A 7,673-nucleotide genomic window follows, 5' to 3' on the forward strand; every position below is an offset into this window, starting at 1 on the left:
GAGGAGTACACACTGGGTCATTTATGTGCAGTTTCTATTTATATGGCTAAACTAGGAATCGTAACTCATTGAAAGTTGATTAGTAGTGCAATTGTATTAATCTGACTATATAAACTCTTGTATCTACATGGTATCTCTTGAGGCTAAAAAAAATATATATGTTCACGTGACTGCACTTAGGGTTCCTTGTGAACACTGAGAGAGCGCCCGTGGAGACTTTAACACCTTGTGAGGTACTGTTGAGCCATTTATTGCTCTTTTGAGTTTTGACGTCAACTCAGAGTTCATGAAACTCAACTTTTCCTATTTTTTCTGGATACTATTTGTACACTAGTCTTGGTTTTTGAATTGCTAACCTAGAGGTGACATCTAGTGGGAAGATAAAAACTTAGGTCTTGTAGCCTACTCAAGATTTGAAGGCCGAACCACCCCTAGAAATAGACTTATTTCATGGACTCTTGTTCGAGCTTAATGCACATGGGTAGTATGAAAACAATAAAAGAAGTGTTATGATTGTCCTAATTGACCATGAAAAGAAAGAAATTGAAAAATGAGCAGAAGAAAGAAAAAGAGAAATAGAAATACCCTAGAAGAGGTGAAAGATTAATACCTGCTCCACACAACTACAACAAAAGTCAAGGACAAGACGCATGTTATCCATATATGAAGACTCTTCACCCGCCTAATGCCTCAGATGTATTCACGCCTAGTTTGTTAATAAGTTGATCTAGGGTGGTCTCGGTTGGACATGGCGAGTAGGTGAGAAGATGCTAAGGTGAAGGACCCGACACCTCCTAAATAGGCTTGATCCTTTTCAGATTAGTCCACTCCATACATTTAGCGTTTGTTCCTTGTAGTATGTGGGATGTTTGATCATGACACTCCTCCTCACATACGATGAGTGAACCCATCCTTTTTGAGTGTTTTTGAGGCTATACTAGTTAGGCTGAGTCAAAGCGACAGTTCTTTAAGTGTCCACGGATATCCTGGGTGTAACGAGTCACACACATTACATGTGCTTCAAGATTTTGCCTATTTATACTTGAATTTATATGGCTACATTAACTCTGAATTGTGCTCGTTGGTTAATTTTACGTGAGTTTATTGTTCTTAATGGCTATATAATGATGAAATTTGCATGAATGACTTACTTAAGAGTTGCGTGAATTGGGTATGAATGAGTTTGTGTGTAATTTGGTGATATTCCTGTATGTGAAAGGGTATGGTTGTGTTGCTTGTATATTCATTCATTGAAATTGGTATGACACCACCTTGAATTGCATTCACATTATTTGCTAGGGACTAGCAAAACTTTAGTTGGGGGGTGTGATTACGTGCTTAAATTGCGTAATTAGGTGCTTTAAATCATACATTGGGAATCTTATTTTGTATTTAAATGCCTAATTACTCTCAATATTTTAACATTATGTTCTATTTATAATATTTGAGTTTTATTAAGTAATTTATGAAATTTTGGTTTTTATTCTTGTAGCGCAACTATCGGAAGCCAAAAACCGACAACACTTTTTAATCTGTGCGTAACTCTCTCATCCAACCTCCGATTCATATTATTCAGGATGAGATAAGAAAATGTTATACAATTTTCATGTTTTGTATTTTGTGAAATAATGGATGCATCAAGATCGAAATCAGACGTGAAGTTAGCATAAGCCGTTTTATGGATTATTTCGACGATTCTTCGTAATATTAGCGTAACTTTCTCATCCAAGCTCCGATTGAGATGATTCTAAATTATGGGAAAACCTGAAAAAGAGCTCTACATCTTTTGTGTTTTAAGCTTTGAGAGTTATGAGCTATAAGAGGGTCGAAAGTGGGCTTGAAAGAGGAGGGCAGTTCGTGTACCTTTGAAAAAAAAGAGAAAAAAGAAAATAAAAAAAATAAAAAAATGAGATGTGACCTGGCCATGCAGCTGGGTCATCTCAGATGGGTGAGGCGCTAGGTACAAAGAAAGGAAAGACAAAAGAATGGAAAGACAAAAGAAAGGAAAGAAAAGCAAAGAAAGAAAAGTCAAAAGGAAAGGAAGGAATGAAAAAGTAAAAGAAGGGGGTTTCCTTGGGGGAGAGCAGTGCGCAAGAAGAGAAAGGGGGGGGGGGGGGGGGGCAGCGTGCGTTGGGCTCGAGAGGAAGGCCGGACCATAGGAGAAAAAAAGAATTTATTTTTTTGGTGAGAGACAGAAGGGAGGATAAACGACAGAAAGTTTCTTGGAAAAATTATTTTTTGGGAGCTTTCTTGTGGTTTTCTTTTGGGGGTGCTGTGAAGATACACACAACCAGCAAAGAAGAGTTGGAAGCACGCAAAAATAATATCTTTTCAAAATCGAAATGCGGCGAACAACGGCGGCGTTCGAGGTGTTCGTGATGTGCGACGGCGATGCGGCAAGTGTTGATCTTTCCCGTACGCTCCAAATTGAAGAAAATATGGTGAAATCTGCTATGTTGGATTTAATTTTCGGAATGAATTAAATTTTTGAATTCTAGGAAAACGATGTAGCCAGTTTCGAACTATGCTTGCTCTTTGATGCTAATCTGAAGTAGTTTTCATTAATGTTTGTTTGAGTTATTCTGTGCCTAATGCTTTTAATTAACTGGCCATTAATTAAATGATTTTAGTCTTGTGATTTGCTACTGAAAGGGGGGATTATAGGATAGATCTTAGATAATTTAGCGTAGGTAAATATAAAGATCGAAAGACTTGTATGAACCTACTAGGCCTGGCAAAACGAGTGGGCGGGTCGGGTTCGGGCGGGTCACCAACAGGCCAGGTCATAACCGGGTCGGGTCGTAAACGGGTTGGGATTAAACGGGTCACAAACCTATAAACCCTCACCCGCCCGATTATTAAACAGGCGGGTTACGGGTTTTTCGTTTAAAAAAACCATATAATTATTTTAAATTTTAAAAGCAAAATAAAGTCATGATCCTCTTTCTTCCACACCTCTCTCCAGTCTGGTGTGTCAGTCTCAGTCTCAGACTCTCGGCCTCTTTTCCTTCCCTCCAGTCAACCAAGTCTTTTCGTTCACGCCAATGACACCCAGCACCATCTTCCAAGCTCTCTCTCTCGTTCTTGTTGTTGCTCTTCTTCTTCTTCAGGCGTTCAACGGCTGAATTGATTCCTGATTTTAGCTCGGGGGGGAGTGGGCTAATCAGAAGTCGAGCACAAATACATCCCCTTGTCGCCAATGCACCGCCATCATCGCTGCCGAAAGCACTTGAGCTCATCAATGACCTTATCTCTCTCCTCCTCCTCGCCTCCCTTTCTGTCAAGTCGTTCGTCGAGCGGTGGCGGGTTCTCTGGTCGAAACTCTCGTCTCTCATCTCTCGGTTGAAGCTTGAAGGAGGAGGAGGAGAAGAAGAGGAAGGAGCAGGACTAGGGCAAGGAAGATTGAGAACAGTATGAGCTCGGGGGCCGCCATGGAAGACCCAGCGGAGCAGGCGAATAGGAGGATTGGAAGAGGCTGCCGTTGCCGAACAGGAGGATTGGAGGAGGCAGTCGCGAATAGGATTTAGGGTTTCTTCATTTCTCTGGGGTTTTATATTTTTATTGAATAGGAAGCAAGTGAATGGGTCACCCGCCGGGTGGCCCAACCCGAACCCGGGTTGACCCGTTTATAAATGGGCGGGTCACGGGTTGACCTATTTATAAACGGGTTGGCTTTCATGAATCCGGACCCGTTTTAATTGGGTGGGTCGCAGGTGACCCGTCAGGTCTAGACCCGTTTTGCCAGGCCTAGAACCTACGTAGCATTAAAAATCGAGGGTCTTACTGTGTTCTTGCGTTATTAACTTGCATACTTTTATGTTAAATAATAAACAAGAATAAGTTCTGATTGACTATCGAAAGAGGCTTTTGGAAAAATTGGTGATTTGCTAACAAATAGAGAAAACGAAGTTGAATTAGCTAAATGAGTAAAGCATAGTGAGAAATTAGGTGAAATCGGTTTCCTAGAAGTTTTCACCATCATCAATTTGACATGCGGTATCCAGTTTTCAATTCTCCTGAATAGCTTGTTTAAAGTAGCTTTGTTTAAATTTCGCAGTCTAAAATTATTAATTTTTCTAAATAAAATCAAGGTTAATAAAATTTTGGTACTTGGTAAAATTAAGACATCAATCCCTGAGGACGATACTCTACACATCATTATATTATAAAACTACGATACTGTGCACTTGCAGTTTGCATTGGTCATTAGTTAATAGGTTTTGGGTTGTTAACCAATCAACATACTCCCATACGGTTTCCACAAAGTATTGATTAACCAACTTACTCCCTTTTGGTTTCCGTAAACCCAAGAACAAATTAAACTTTGGTTTATTTAATTTCCAATACACGTTGTTTTTATGATTAAGAGAATTACAACATCTACACAGTTTATATTTTTGTTGGAATTTAAAGAGAATAAGGGAAAGAGACTGACATCGGCGTTTTTACGAGGTTCAACTTATCCCCAACCTACGTCCTCGCCTTAGGCTAACAACCTAAGGATTCAACTATACCTGTTCCTTTTTGGGTGGAACAAAACCATTACAAATAACCTCTTTTTTAGGAAGAGAAACCTCTCCAAGTGACAACCCACGCTTGGTCCAATGATTCAAATCAATCTTGAATCGTCAAAGAACTACTAAATGGAAATAAGAATCTGTGTACAAGAACACTCTCAAAACAGAGCAAATTTGTACAAGTTAGAGCACTTAATATACTTCAAAACAAATATTAAATAGGAAATACGAACCTCAAGATTTAGATATCACCAAAGGTTCTTTCTTATAGATAAAGAAAACTTAGTTGCAAATCAAAACCAAGGCTTTTGATCAATCAACAATTTCATAGAGTTCTCCCAGCAAGGATATGAGCAAGTATGGACTTTTGGAGAGTATGAACGTAGGATGCTTGTCTTGCTTGAGTGATTTGATTCATGAGTCTAAAGAGGTATTTATAGAGTCTTTTGTGAAAGAGTGTCCTTATTTACAAAGTTGACTTGGAGTGTTTGGTCAACTTTGCAGAAGATTTGAAATCCTAGAATTAATTTTGAAAATCTTCCCGTTAAGTTCGAATTTCAAAATCTTCGCGGAGTCAGTCGACTGACTTTACTCACTCGACAGATAATTGACCGAACCTAGTTATTTCGAATTAAAGGCTTAGGGTGGATTCATAACCAGGAAATTACTTTTCCATAAGGAATTCAATTTAATTAATTTGCTTTCATTGTTTAAATAGAAACCCCAAATTCAATCTTTTCTTCTTATTCCAACGTAGTAAATTAGATTAATTTGGTAAACGACATTGAGTCCCTGAGGATTGACACCCAACTTACTCATTGTTCTATCGAACTTGGGAGTAGTTAGGTTTATAAATTTTATCTTTGGTAGTTAAGGACCTAAGCCTTGACGAAGCTATCTCTTGGGTTCAAGCTCGGGTTCGGGCTCGAGGTTAAATTTTATAAATGACCTAATAGTAATAGTTTCATCCACCTATTTTGTTTGGGTCGAGATTTGTATTTTTCTTATTTGGGCAATAAGGCTAGTATTGAACTCTTGGGATTGGGCAAACTTAACAAGGCTCCTAACAAGCTCATTACCGAGCTCTATAATGAGCCTAATAAACGAGCCCACACGAGCTGATTATCTAGTTGAAACAACTGAGCCTAAAAATTGGGCTTGGGACTCACTCTTTTAGATAATAATGAGCCCGAACAAGCCTTTACCAAGCCAAGCTCCCAAGCTGCTCGTATGTGACTTGGTTCATTTGTAGCCCAACATTAAATTATACAAATTAATAGGCTTTATTGGGATCATGTGATCAACAATATCTTAAAACATAGGATACAATGTTTGTGTTCATTTAACTCCTTGCTAAAGAGTGGGGTCCAAGGCTAGGAGTCTCTCCTTTATAGTATTAAAGATAGGTATCATAATCCGCAACAAATCTGAAAATTGTTTCTTTTTATGTGCTATAATCCACTATAACTCTTAGATATGTATCTGCTAAGCTGCCATCTTCTCTTATGGCTCTTGTACCTGCACCTTAGATTCCCATAGCTTGACCCCCAACTTTTGGTTTATAACTTAGAGTCGTCACACCAGACTTTTTGAATTCTTTTCTTGTGTTGCCTTCTTTGTCAACTCAGCTTTCTTAGCTTCCAATTCAATCTTTTGCCTCTTCAACCCCTAGTTTGCCTTAGTCAACTTATCTACCTCAACCTAAAGTCTCCTCTTAGCTGCCTTGTATTCAACTTCTTCTTTACAGCTTCTTTCCAATCCATCTTTAAGACATTAGTAAGCATGGCCAACTCAATGACCCAAGCTCTCACATTCTCTCCTTCTTCTACTTCCTTCCTCAACTTATCAGCTAGCTTCCTATTCTAATCCTTTAACCTAGTCACCTCCTTTCCACTCTTGACAGTAGAACTATTTCTTTACCTAAAACTCCTTATAGTAGTCCTCTAACTCACTGGGATGAGGCATAGGTCTATCAGGTCCCTAATCACGTGAAACCTTATAGCCTTTTCCTTTGCATAGCCGCTAAGTAGGGTATCCCTATGAAGTACAGGTAGTGCTTCCTTCTTTCTCCAAAACCCTTGGGCTTAGCCATGCCATATTTACCTGCTCAAATATTTAAGGAGCTATGTCACCTCGGTAGCAACAATGAAATTGATGAAGATGCATAGTCTAGGGTATGAATTGAAAATGGCTAAGTTGGTGTAAAGTTAAGGTAGGTGCATATCTAATACAAATCCTAGATCCAAAGAGTAGAATCCAAGGAAAGTCTCCACATCTCAACAACATAGAGTAGAAAGGCATCCACTCGGCTATCCATCTAATTGTCTTGCCCTCCAAGCTCTCAAGTGCTTTCTAAGCTGTCAAGTACTAATTAATCCTTTAATGTTCAATAGCACTATCCAATAAAGAATTCCTTGCTCATATAAATGTGTTATTGAACAAGTGAGGTGTGCCACATGTCCAAAGAACTAGACATAAAGCAATTGTGTGCATCATAATAGTGATCCTTTCCCTTTCTCTCGACAAAAGTTGTGAAAGGAAAGTGTCTCAGCTATAATAGTTCCTTATGCTCTATATTTGGAAATACCATGATAGCTCCATGGTCAACAATGTGTGCAATTGAAGGAAGCAGAAGCAAGCCATATACAACTAAATCCAATAACTAAAGCTTGTACCTAGGATTTGGATTATCAAGATGTCCTCTAAAGAGTCTCCTTAGCTCACTCCAATGACAACCCTCAATTTCTCTTTTCTTCTGAACTCTGCCAGCCAACTCCTTAATTTTGCCCCCTATGGCTTTAACTAAGGCTTGCACAAAATTAGCATTTGGATCAAAAGTGGAGACTCCATCACAACTTAGGCTTGGTATATAAAACAACTCCTCATACTTTTTAATGAGTGAGACCACAATACTAGGTTCAAAAGTAAAACATTTGTATATAGGACCCCAATATTGGATTATGAAGCCAATAACCCTCTAGTCAACATCAATATGAAAGTAAATCAATAATATGACCATAATCAACTATGACCCTCCTCTGATCATCCTATGACAAATAGTCCCAACAATTTAGAATCTTAGTAATATCTTGTTTCCTCACCTAAAGTTGAATCCTATCCGGTAAGGTGCTTTGATAATATGAAGGAATGACATCT

The sequence above is a fragment of the Malania oleifera genome, chromosome 4 (genome assembly GCF_029873635.1).
Source record: "Malania oleifera isolate guangnan ecotype guangnan chromosome 4, ASM2987363v1, whole genome shotgun sequence".
NCBI lineage: Eukaryota > Viridiplantae > Streptophyta > Magnoliopsida > Santalales > Ximeniaceae > Malania > Malania oleifera.